This window comes from Rhinolophus sinicus, unplaced genomic scaffold (genome assembly GCF_057876585.1).
Source record: "Rhinolophus sinicus isolate RSI-liver-muscle unplaced genomic scaffold, RSI-T2T HiC_scaffold_19, whole genome shotgun sequence".
Taxonomy (NCBI): Eukaryota; Metazoa; Chordata; class Mammalia; order Chiroptera; family Rhinolophidae; genus Rhinolophus; species Rhinolophus sinicus.
The window spans coordinates 652,501-665,691 of record NW_028290710.1 but is presented as its reverse complement, the minus strand read 5'-3'; positions in this window follow the sequence as shown (position 1 = coordinate 665,691).

Below are 13,191 nucleotides of genomic sequence, written 5' to 3'. Positions count from 1 at the left end.
TGTGCTGTGCTGTGCTGTGCTGTCCTGTGCTGTGGTCGGTTTTGCTGTGGTGCTGAGCTGTGCTGTGCTGAGACGAGCTGTGCTGTGGTGCGCTGTGCTGTCCTGAGCTGTGCTGTGCTGTGCTGTGCTGTGCTGTGCTGTCCTGTGCTGTGCTGTGCTGTGCTGTGCTGTGCTGTGCTGTGCTGTCCTGAGCTGTGCTGTGCTGTGCTGAGCTGAGCTGAGCTGAGCTGAGCTGAGCTGTGCTGTGCTGTGCTGTGCTGTGCTGTGCTGAGATGAGCTGTGCTGTGCTGTGCTCTGCTGAGCTGAGCTGTGCTGAACTGAGCTGTGCTGTGCTGTCCTTAGCTGTGCTGTGCTGTGCTGTGCTGTGCTGTCCTGTGCTGTGCTGTGCTGTGCTGTGCTGTGCTGTGCTGTGCTGTGCTGTGCTGTCCTGTGCTGTGCTGTGCTGTGCTGTGCTGTGCTGTGCTGTGCTGTCCTGTGCTGTGGTCGGTTTTGCTGTGGTGCTGAGCTGTGCTGTGCTGAGACGAGCTGTGCTGTGGTGCGCTGTGCTGTCCTGAGCTGTGCTGTGCTGTGCTGTGCTGTGCTGTGCTGTGCTGTCCTGTGCTGTGCTGTGCTGTGCTGTGCTGTGCTGTGCTGTGCTGTGCTGTCCTGAGCTGTGCTGTGCTGTGCTGAGCTGAGCTGAGCTGAGCTGAGCTGAGCTGAGCTGAGCTGTGCTGTGCTGTGCTGTGCTGTGCTGTGCTGTGCTGTGCTGAGATGAGCTGTGCTGTGCTGTGCTCTGCTGAGCTGAGCTGTGCTGAACTGAGCTGTGCTGTGCTGTCCTTAGCTGTGCTGTGCTGTGCTGTGCTGTGCTGTCCTGTGCTGTGCTGTGCTGTGCTGTGCTGTGCTGTGCTGTGCTGTGCTGTCCTGTGCTGTGCTGTGCTGTGCTGTCCTTAGCTGTGCTGTGCTGTGCTGTGCTGTCCTGTGCTGTGCTGTGCTGTCCTGTGCTGTGCTGTGCTGTGCTGTGCTGTGCTGTGCTGTCCTGTGCTGTGCTGTGCTGTCCTGTGCTGTCCTGTGCTGTGCTGTGCTGTGCTGTGCTGTCCTGTGCTGTGCTGTGCTGTGCTGTCCTGTGCTGTCCTGTGCTGTGCTGTGCTGTGCTGTCCTGTGCTGTGCTGTGCTGTGCTGTGCTGTGCTGTGCTGTCCTTAGCTGTGCTGTGCTGTGCTGTGCTGTGCTGTCCTGTGCTGTGCTGTGCTGTGCTGTGCTGTGCTGTGCTGTGCTGTCCTGTGCTGTGCTGTGCTGTGCTGTCCTTAGCTGTGCTGTGCTGTGCTGTGCTGTCCTGTGCTGTGCTGTGCTGTCCTGTGCTGTGCTGTGCTGTGCTGTGCTGTCCTGTGCTGTGCTGTGCTGTGCTGTGCTGTGCTGTGCTGTCCTGTGCTGTGCTGTGCTGTGCTGTGCTGTGCTGTCCTGTGCTGTGGTCGGTTTTGCTGTGGTGCTGAGCTGTGCTGTGCTGAGACGAGCTGTGCTGTGGTGCGCTGTGCTGTCCTGAGCTGTGCTGTGCTGTGCTGTGCTGTCCTGTGCTGTGCTGTACTGTGCTGTGCTGTGCTGTGCTGTGCTGTCCTGAGCTGTGCTGTGCTGTGCTGAGCTGAGCTGAGCTGAGCTGAGCTGAGCTGTGCTGTGCTGTGCTGAGATGAGCTGTGCTGTGCTGTGCTCTGCTGAGCTGAGCTGTGCTGAACTGAGCTGTGCTGTGCTGTCCTTAGCTGTGCTGTGCTGTGCTGTCCTGTGCTGTGCTGTGCTGTGCTGTGCTGTGCTGTGCTGTGCTGTGCTGTGCTGTCCTGTGCTGTGCTGTGCTGTGCTGTGCTGTGCTGTGCTGTGCTGTCCTGTGCTGTGGTCGGTTTTGCTGTGGTGCTGAGCTGTGCTGTGCTGAGACGAGCTGTGCTGTGGTGCGCTGTGCTGTCCTGAGCTGTGCTGTGCTGTGCTGTGCTGTGCTGTGCTGTCCTGTGCTGTGCTGTGCTGTGCTGTGCTGTGCTGTGCTGTGCTGTCCTGAGCTGTGCTGTGCTGTGCTGAGCTGAGCTGAGCTGAGCTGAGCTGAGCTGTGCTGTGCTGTGCTGTGCTGTGCTGTGCTGAGATGAGCTGTGCTGTGCTGTGCTCTGCTGAGCTGAGCTGTGCTGAACTGAGCTGTGCTGTGCTGTCCTTAGCTGTGCTGTGCTGTGCTGTGCTGTGCTGTCCTGTGCTGTGCTGTGCTGTGCTGTGCTGTGCTGTGCTGTGCTGTGCTGTCCTGTGCTGTGCTGTGCTGTGCTGTCCTTAGCTGTGCTGTGCTGTGCTGTGCTGTCCTGTGCTGTGCTGTGCTGTCCTGTGCTGTGCCGTGCCGTGCCGTGCCGTGCCGTGCCGTGCCGTGCCGTGCCGTGCTGTGCTGTGCTGTGCTGTGCTGTGCTGTCCTGTGCTGTGCTGTGCTGTGCTGTGCTGTGCTGTGCTGTCCTGTGCTGTGGTCGGTTTTGCTGTGGTGCTGAGCTGTGCTGTGCTGAGACGAGCTGTGCTGTGGTGCGCTGTGCTGTCCTGAGCTGTGCTGTGCTGTGCTGTGCTGTCCTGTGCTGTGCTGTACTGTGCTGTGCTGTGCTGTGCTGTGCTGTGCTGTCCTGAGCTGTGCTGTGCTGTGCTGAGCTGAGCTGAGCTGAGCTGAGCTGAGCTGTGCTGTGCTGTGCTGAGATGAGCTGTGCTGTGCTGTGCTCTGCTGAGCTGAGCTGTGCTGAACTGAGCTGTGCTGTGCTGTCCTTAGCTGTGCTGTGCTGTGCTGTGCTGTGCTGTCCTGTGCTGTGCTGTGCTGTGCTGTGCTGTGCTGTGCTGTCCTGTGCTGTGCTGTGCTGTGCTGTGCTGTGCTGTGCTGTGCTGTCCTGTGCTGTGGTCGGTTTTGCTGTGGTGCTGAGCTGTGCTGTGCTGAGACGAGCTGTGCTGTGGTGCACTGTGCTGTCCTGAGCTGTGCTGTGCTGTGCTGTGCTGTGCTGTGCTGTCCTGTGCTGTGCTGTGCTGTGCTGTGCTGTGCTGTGCTGTCCTGAGCTGTGCTGTGCTGTGCTGAGCTGAGCTGAGCTGAGCTGAGCTGAGCTGAGCTGTGCTGTGCTGTGCTGTGCTGTGCTGTGCTGAGATGAGCTGTGCTGTGCTGTGCTCTGCTGAGCTGAGCTGTGCTGAACTGAGCTGTGCTGTGCTGTCCTTAGCTGTGCTGTGCTGTGCTGTGCTGTGCTGTCCTGTGCTGTGCTGTGCTGTCCTGTGCTGTGCTGTGCTGTGCTGTGCTGTGCTGTGCTGTCCTGAGCTGTGCTGTGCTGTGCTGAGCTGAGCTGAGCTGAGCTGAGCTGAGCTGTGCTGTGCTGTGCTGTGCTGAGATGAGCTGTGCTGTGCTGTGGTCTGCTGAGCTGAGCTGTGCTGAACTGAGCTGTGCTGTGCTGTCCTTAGCTGTGCTGTGCTGTGCTGTGCTGAGATGAGCTGTGCTGTGCTGTGCTCTGCTGAGCTGAGCTGTGCTGTGCTGTGCTCTGCTGAGCTGAGCTGTGCTGTGCTGTGCTGTGCTGTGCTGTGCTGTGCTGTGCTGTCCTGTCCTGTCCTGTGCTGTGCTGTGCTGTCCTGTGCTGTGGTCAGTTTTGCTGTGGTGCTGAGCTGTGCTGTGCTGAGACGAGCTGTGCTGTGGTGCGCTGTGCTGTCCTGAGCTGTGCTGTGCTGTGCTGTGCTGTGGTCAGTTTTGCTGTGGTGCTGAGCTGTGCTGTGCTGAGACGAGCTGTGCTGTGGTGCGCTGTGCTGTCCTGAGCTGTGCTGTGCTGTGCTGTGCTGTGCTGTGCTATCCTGAGCTGTGCTGTGCTGAGGTGTGCTGTGCTGTGCTGTGCTGTGCTGTGCTGTGCTGAGCTGAGCTGAGCTGAGCTGAGCTGTGCTGTGCTGTGCTGAGATGAGCTGTGCTGTGCTGTGCTCTGCTGAGCTGAGCTGTGCTGAACTGAGCTGTGCTGTGCTGAGCTGTGCTGTGCTGAGCTGTGCTCTGAGACCCACCAACAGCTCTGGGCGGCCTGCCTTCTCCCCACAGCCAGCCAGGCCACTGTGGCTTGGGGGTTCTCTGCCCGCTTGGCCGGGAGTGAAGCGCACCGTGGCGTTAGACTGTCCCTGCCACACTTCTCTGCCGCACAGGGTCAGGCCCGCTCCGTGGATATGCCAGCTCCCCATCCTCCTCTGGCTCGCACTCCATCTTTCTCTCCCCAGTGTTTTCCCTAGAACGTGCTCTTGCACACCCAATCGTCTCTCAGTACCTGCTTCTTAGAATAGCTGAACTGTTTATTAAGTGGGAGCTCGCTCCCTCCCTCCCTCCCTCCCCACCCCCCATTTCACAGATGAGGAAATGGAAGCCCACTTTACAGAATGCTATCTGAGCCACATCCCAGCCTGTTTGCTCCCGCCAAGATGAGCCGCATTTCTGCAGGCAGGTTCTGTGCGTTCGAACTGTATTTCCCGATTAATATCGTGACAGATACCTTCCTGACTGTTCCTTTGAGAACGTACTTTCATAGAATGCATTCATGTCCCCCTTCTACAATGTATTCTCTCCTTGGCACTCATCGCTATCCGACGTCCTGTGACGTTTTACTTATTTCTCTTGTTTATTGTCCGATCCATAACTGCTGCGTCAAGAAGTGAAGAACCTCAAATTTTGCCATCCTCCTTACTGCCAACGTCGGACAGCAGAAGTCAGTGAAGCTGTCTCCCAACTTGGCATTTATCTCGTTGCATCACTAAGTGCTCGTGAACTTGTCCGTCAGCTTTTCTACATCAGGAAGCCCCCCGAGGGCAGTTTAGAATGCATGAGTGAGTGACTGGGCGTGCTGGACTTCTCCTTTCACCCATGTTGTGTTTGGATGGATGGGTGGGACAAGAAAGCCTTACACTCCTAATAGCTAATTTCGGAGAGGTGGTAGCAGTTGTCCGGATGGGAAGAGATCTGGATTGTTTTCAGTGATCCAGGCAGCAGATGACCGAGGCAGAGTTCACACTGCAACGTAATGAGTGTGAGTCAGAACCAAGGTAGAAACATGTCTGCAGGGTGGCAATTATCCAGGAAGGAGGTGTAGGGAGCCGGAGCATTAAGGGTTAAGAAAATGTAACTTCAAGCAGAGTTTGGGAGGATCGCTAAGGGGAACTCCGATAAGCATAAAGAACAAACAGACACCTGCTACCCTGGGAATGGGAAAATATCTAAAGGTCTAAGAACAGTCAGGGCCAAACTTTGAGAAAACATAACTAATCTGTACTTGCTGCCTCAGCCGCTTTATGTAACCTTCTTGTTTCTGTGTGTATAAAAGAAAGCTGAAAAATAAAGTAGGCGCTGCAGTCTAATTAGAACTGCTCGCCCTCCCGATCCCATCTTTGTCTCTTGTCTATTTTTTTCTCAATCCTCACTCCCCACTTCAGGGACCGTTCGTCTCGTCGGCAGGCTCCGACAAGTGGCGCCCGAACAGGGACCCGAATACTGGGGAATCAGTGAAGGACACCGCTTGCAAATGAGACGCGTCAAATAAGGTTGGCGAAAGCGGTGAGATACCATAGTCGGGAGTAAAATAAAATGGGACAGGGGAACAGTAAAAGGCTGTTTACCCACATATTAAGGAGCATGCTAAAAACTAGAGGAATTAAAACCAGTGAAGCACGTTGCTTCGATTCTTAGAGTTTGTAGTACAAATATGTCCCTGGTTCCCAGAAGAAGGGACTTTAAACTTAGAAACTTGGGAAAAGGTAAGAGAGCATTTGCAGGGATATTATGATGCTCATGGACCCTCTGAAGTACCAGTAGACACTTTTTCCTTATGGAATTTGGTTAGGGATGTGATCGATCCTAGACATAAAGGAATCAGATACTCTAAAAATGACCAACCCAAACTGGATCCCCCTTGGAAGCAGAGGTGCAAAGATTACAAGCTGCACTCACTTCCCTCTCTGTTCAAATGCAGTTAGTTCAGGCTCGACAGACTGGGCCTTTATTAGAAGCTCAATCAGAATAGAAGCCTAGGTTACAATGAAGCTCTCCTCCAAGTGTAGTTGCAGGGCTAGATCCACTGCCCGAGGCCCCTATCAACAGAAAAAGATTCAAGCCGCCAAGCTGCTAGTACAGGAGCAAGTTAAAAAGGGACACATTGCTTCCTCCAATTCTCCCTGGAATTCTCCCATTTTTGTTATTAAGAAAAAATCTGGTAGATAGAGATTATGACAAGATTTACAAAAAGTTAATAAAACCATGAAATTAATGGGAGCCTTACAGACAGGCTTGCCCTGTCCTGCAGCCACACCAAAAAACACATATAAAATTGTTTTGGACTGAAAAGATTGTTTTTATACTATACCTTTAAATCCTGATGACTGCCCTAGATTTGCTTTCAGTGTTCCTTCTGTTAATTTACAAAAACCTTTTAAGAGATATCATTGGCTAGTGCTACCTCAGAGAATGGCTAGTAGCCCTACATTGTGTCAAAAATTTGTATCAGCTGCAATAGAACCTACCCAAAGGACATTTTCAGATATTTACATCATCCACTACACGGATGACATACTTCTTGCCCACTCTTGTGAACCAAAGTTGCTTGCTGCTTTTGCTCATTTACAAAAAAGCTCCACAATTATGGGCTAGTTATAGCCCCCCCCCAAAAAAAATTCAGCAAGTGCCTCCTTACTCTTATCTGGGATATTGTTTAATGCCTCAGGCCATTGTGCCTCAAAAAATACAAATCCGGCGAGATTGTTTAAAAACGTTAAATGATTTCCAAAAGCTACTGGGAGACATTAACTGGATTAGACCTCAGTTGCAGTTGACAACCGGTGAATTACAACCTTTGTTTAAAATATTACGTGGGAAAGCTGATCCTACTTCTCCCCGCGAGATAACACGGGGAAGAGGCTTTGCTTGTATTTCTCCAGGTCCGGAAAAAAAAACCTTTGTGAATTCCTGGTCGGTGTTAAACCATACCGTGAACGACAGCCCACAGAAAAAGAGACATCTATAGATACCCATCCACGCCCCTAGGGTGTGGGAAAGCTCACTTTCCGCAGCTGCAGAAGGACTTTCCACTTCAGACCCTGTTAAATGGATAAAGACTTTGGGTAGAGGGTTTGCTGGGGATATTGCTATTCTGTTTATTGTTCTGTTTGTTTTACATAGTCCTCAGATGTGGACAAATAGCCCTCCAACGGGCTGTAAATGAAACAACTGCACGTTCTGTGTTTCTCATGCTTCAAAAACAAAAAAGGGGGAGATGTAGTCACACAACAGCCTAGCCGACTGTCCCCCCCATGTCTTTCCTTAAGGAAAGAAGAGTCTGTAAGACTGTGCCTTTCTGGGACTCTGTTCCATCCTTGTGTTTACACCTCATGTCTCTCTGTCTGGTCCCCAAAAGATGGTTCGCAGCCAAAGACGGGTAAGATATCTCACGGGAGATACAACCTAAGCCAGGCGGAACCGAGTGGGGACCCCCAATGAGCTGCCTTAGAAGACCCAAAAAGGAGCCTTTCCTCCCCTTCCCCCTGCCTGGCAAAAGCCACTGCTGTCTCTGGCTTTCCTCTCTCACCTGATTGTGAGAGAAGTCATGAGGGCAATGAAGATCAGTTCTCTCCACTTATCTCAACAGAGCTGTTACAATATGAGTGACTTGACCCTGAGAAGGTAAGACATCATGGGACTTTATGCTTCGGCTGTTAACAGACAAAGGGTGAGTGGAATAAACATTTTTCTGCTATGAGGTATGAGTCTCACAGACCGTGTAAGAAAAAATGTTACTCTTGATCTTATCCAGTTTCATAAAGAGGTCTTGACACTGCAAGAGGCCTCTCCTTTAAATACAGGTATAGCTGATACTCTCAACAAACTTGTCTCTAGTTTTCACAATGTATTTCCATCATACTCTTCAATGCTTCAAATTATGGCCCCCCCTTGTAATTCCACTTGTTGTGATCCTCCTGATACTGTGTTTCCTCCCCTGCATCGCAAAAGCTGTGATGGGGACAGTCACAGATATTTATGGAGAAATTCACAAAATAAGGCTCCACATGGCTAATAAACCAAAAGCCACTGCCCCTGTCTAACCCCAAAGGAGATCGGTAGCCAATGACGGGTAATGATCAGTAAGCGTTTTTACAACCTAAGACAGGAGTCGATCGCTTTGATGATCGATATCCAATGACGGGTAAGTGAGAATGTCTGTACTGACTACCTAAGCCAGACACGATCTCAAAAAATAAAAATAAAAAAGGGGGATATGTAGGGAGCCGGAGCATTAAGGGTTAAGAAAATGTAACTTCAAGCAGAATTTGGGAGGATCGCTAAGGGGAACTCCGATAAGCATAAAGAACAAACAGACACCTGCTACCCTGGGAATGGGAAAATATCTAAAGGTCTAAGAACAGTCAGGGCCAAACTTTGAGAAAACATAACTAATCTGTACTTGCTGCCTCAGCCGCTTTATGTAACCTTCTTGTTTCTGTGTGTATAAAAGAAAGCTGAAAAATAAAGTAGGGGCAGCAGTCTAGTCAGAACTGCTCGCCCTCCCGATCCCATCTTTGTCTCTTGTCCAATTTTTTCTCAATCCTCACTCCCCACTTCAGGAACCGTTCGTCTCGTCGGCAGGCTCCGACAAGGAGGGAGGGAGGACAGGGAGGGAGGACAGGGAGGGAGGACAGGGAGGGAGGACAGGAAGGAAGGAAGGAAGGAAGGAAGGAAGGAAGGAAGGAAGGAAGGAAGGAAGGAGATCCTGGAAGGCCTCACAAGCACAGCCCTGCCCAGAGAAAGAAGAGGTGAGGCCGAGAGTTGATGATTTTGATAGCGAGGCCCTCGTGCTGACAGAAGAGTCCTGGAGGTTGGGAGCTGGGAGCTGAGAGCTGAGGTTAAGTTGGAAGGGGAGGAGGCCAGTTCATCTTCGGGGACCTCTCGAGCTCCTCAAAGAACAGCGCTCAGACTTGTACCCCGGGAGGTTCCTTGAGGTACGAAGGGAAGCCCGGGCTGAAGGTGACATGGGTGGAGGTGCTGGGGCAGAGGCCCACCGTGCTTACCGCAGGCGGGTGCCATAAAGGAGACCAAGCCCCCTTGACTCGTGGGTGTGCATGACAGCAGGACCGGGGCTGGGAAGGAACCCCTCCCTTCCCGCTCCGCCACGGGTCCCCACTTCCTCCTGCTCGAGGGAAAAGGGCCCGGTTTACTGCACGGTGGCGTCTGGGCGTCTGTCCCAAACGTTACCGAGCAACTCGGCTCGGGCCGGCCGCAGGCGCTCAGCGACACATTGACTTTTTGAAGTCAAAGGATGACAAAGTTTGCGGTCTTGGCTTTCAGTGAACTCCTGCAGCAGCACCGAGGTGATGTGGAAACGACCGGCCAACTAAAGCTGTATAGCTTCCCGAATGGTTTCAGCAGCTCACTTTAAGATATCAAAGAGATCGCATTGGAGTCTTGGGCGTTCAGGCTTAAATACGCGTTTGGGTGGGGGGATTTAAGGGGCACGGAAGTAAATTAGATAGTCACGCATTCACGGTATCCAGTGCCGGTCAGGTAGGGTATCCCGAGAGATGTAAAAGCCAGCGGTCCGCCTTCAAGGAAGAACACGTGAAAAGAGCAGCCAAAGGAAAGTACCTTTCCAAGATTCTTAGAGCCGTGACGCAGTTGGTTAGATCAGCTCTGTCCAGCACAGCAGCTACCGGCCACACGAGGTTGTGGAGCCCTTGAAGTGTGCCTAGACCGAAAGGAGATGGGCTGTAGTGGTAACGGACAGACTGCGTTCTGAAGGTTTAGCGTTAAGAGAAGAGTGCAAGATAACCTCGCGAATAACTTCAAATATGATTTTATGTCCACATGATAATAATTTGGTTACACTGGGCTAAATAAACTATAACACCGAAATGAAAAAAAAAAAAAAAAAAAAAAAAAAAAAGAATGAATGAATGAATGAATGAATGAATGAATGAATGAATCAATCAATCATCAAAAGCTAACTAACAGAGTTCAGGAGACCGGACTTCCGAACGTTCACGAGTTTCCGTGAGCCACGGTGATTCTTTGAGCCAAAGTGACCGTGAAGGCCGGGAAGGAAAACCTCAACGGATTCGGAAAGCGCTCCGGGGAACGGCAGTCCCTTCCCTCCTCGGCTTCCTTTTCTCCATCGCGATCAACGGGGGCGGGGCGGGGGAACGGAAGGAGGGTCACGTGAGGTCCACCCGCGGGGAGATCTCGGGGAACGGATGATAAAAAGCAAAACAGAGAGACACGTACTTCTTTTAGACGCGCGAACACGCGACAGGGAATCCCGAACGCGTACCACCGGGCACGGAGATGGTGTTCGGGGAAACGAGATCGCAAGGAGAGGTTCCCAGGCCTCCCGGGTCCGGGTGCGTCGGGTCGCGCCCCGAGGGCATCCGGAAAAAGGATGACTCTGACATTCCAAGGGCGTGTGTATGTACGTCGTCTCCAAAAGACAATAGACGGGCAGGCTCCCTTCGGGTACAGATCGACCTCTGTCAAGGAAGCCACAGGCCAAAGGTTTGACGGCCGGCCAGCCACGACCCACCCTCTTTCAGTCAGGAGGTTTCACGTTCGGACCGTCCCGTGCGGTTCATCTCGGCCCTCCGATTCCGTAGAGGCTGACAGGCCGCCGTCCCCTCCCCCACCCCCGCCCCGGGCTTTTCAGGTTTAGTCTGCGGCCCCTTCGTGTGTCCTCCACAAGGACGTGAAGGGACCCCATGCCAGCGAACCGTACACTCAGAAACGGTTAAAACGATCAATGAATGATAGGCGGTGTCTGGTTTTACCACCCTTGGGCCGCCGCGCGCGCGCACGCACGCGCGCACACACACCAAAGCACCGTCTCCCCGAATCGGAGTCAGGGAGCTGCTCCCTGCGCCTGTCACAGGGGGTCATCTGCAGTGTGAAAAGCCAGGGTTCGGCCAAAGGGAATATTTTCTTCCCGTCGGGGCGAATGAAGGTCATTCCTCCGTGACAGTAGGCGTAGGCGCTGCCGTTCCAAAGGCGAGGCAGGCGGGGCGAGCTCTAGCATCTAAAAGCCCTTCACAGCATCGACACTTTGAATCAGGTGTGACTTTTGAGTCGCCTTACTTCTCCATTCACTCACTTCTTCGGTGGTGGGGTTCGGGGACGGGAGGGAGGGAGGGAGGGAGGGAGGGAGGGAGGGAGGGAGGGAGGGAGGAGAGAGCAGAGACGGCTAAGGAGGAGCTAGTCAGTTAATGACACTGGCCATGGGTATTGTTCTGAAAAGTTATTTGTTTTTGTCTTTCCCCACCGCCTTCTTCGGCACACACACACACACACACACACACACACACACACACACACACTCACTCACTCGGATTCAAGCCGTTGTTTCTCAACCTAGTCGTGTAGGACACATCTCCCCCCCCCCCGCCCCGCCCCGCCCCGCCCCCCCGCATAGGACAGACTCAAATCGAAGTGTGTGGTGGCGGTGGTGGTGGTGGTGGAGGAACGAGAAAGCTTTCTGGTGCCCAGAGTGGGGGTGCGGGTTTGGGGGTGGGTGGGGATTTCCGTTCAAAATAGAAGTAGTTGCCGGGGGCCGGGGAAGCTGGAGGAGGGACGGCTGACTAGAAGAGGGGCGTTCTACGTATTCGATGGGGGGCGGGGGGGAGAGGAATGTTTTCTGTCACTCCCCCGTCGCTCAGGAACTCTAGTCGGGGGGGGGGGGGGGGTGGGGAGGGCGCGGCAACGGGGTGGGGCGTCGTCTGTTGTGGGGGGAGGCGGGGAGGTGGGAAAAAAGAAAACGAGGAAAAGAACAATCGAACAAACAAACAAAAAACGAGCGAGGCTGCCAGTTCGGTCCAGACCCTCGCTTTCCGGGGCCGGTCGTCCCAGGGGCGCGCTTCGGGCTTTCGGGCGGAGAGCCCCTCTGTCGTTCTCTTCGGTCCACCGGAGAAATAAACACCCTTCGTGGCCAGAGGGAAGACTTTCCGTGTGGTGCGGACAACGGCGAACGACGGTCACGGGGATAGTTCATCACATAGGTACACGTAGGCCCTTCTCGGTGTGATCCATAAACGATGGCGTATTTCGTGCTAACGATTGTCAGTCACCGCTGTTCCGAGTACCATCCACACCTCCCTGTAAACCGCGCCCCGCTCCCGGACGCGCGCAGGCTGCGCACACCCGCCTCCCGCCACCCCTCTCCCGCGCCCCACGCCCTTCTTCCGGCCATGCGCGGCCCCGGCCCCGCCCCCACACCCACCTCGGCCCCGCCCCCACACCCACCCACCCACCTCGGCCCCGCTCCTCTCGGTCGACCTCACCGGGAGGGAGGCCAGAAAAAGATCGCCCGGCCCCCAAGTCGGCTGGCGCCCGACTCCCAGCACCACGGTCGCAGGGCAGGACGACGGATCAGTGATCTCCGGGACGGACGGGACGACCGACCGACCGACCGACCGACCGACCGACAGGGGAGTTCGGCCTCGTCCCGATGCGGCGCGGGACCCGCGTTTCAGGGCCGGGGCGCAGCGGGCGGGGGATGCCCCCGTAGCGGAAGCGACCCGGCCTTGGAAACTTTTCTCTCCGAACGCCCCTGAGACGGGGACGTTTGCCGCGCGTCGACGGACGGCCTACCCCGCGCTCCACCTTCGCCGGTTGAGGCCTCCAGGGCGGCCCGGGAGATCGTCTCATCCCCGAGGCGCCCGCCCGGTCCCAGCGACTCCGGTGCGGATTCAGCCATTTCCACGGACGGAAACACGTCCCTCCGCCCTCATCATCATCGGGAGTCCATCCGTCGCGCACCCTTTGCGAGAGGACGGCGACATTTCACTCGGGTCGCTCGGTTTCGGGGTCGACGCCGCCGCCGTCAAATGTAGACGAGTCATAAAAACGGTGAGCGTGGGAGGAGCGGGGTTGTCACTGTGTGAGGGATACAGATGGTAAATGTGTATTATATTGATTCGTGTACCTGAAGCTAATTTTAAATATGTCTTAAAAAAAAATGTTAAAGAAAAATGTTTAAAAAAACCACCACCACCACCACCACCACCAGCAGCAGCAGCAGCAGCAGCAGCAGCAGCAGCAGCAGCAGCAGCACGAAAGAAAAAAACGTGAGCGTGGCGGGGTTTAAGTTTCACAGGCAGACAGGTACATATTTATCGTGTCCCAGGCTGTGTATGGAAAAGCAAAAAAAAAATTAAAAAAATTAAAAAAAAGCAGTGACGCGGGCGTGGGGTGGGTGAAA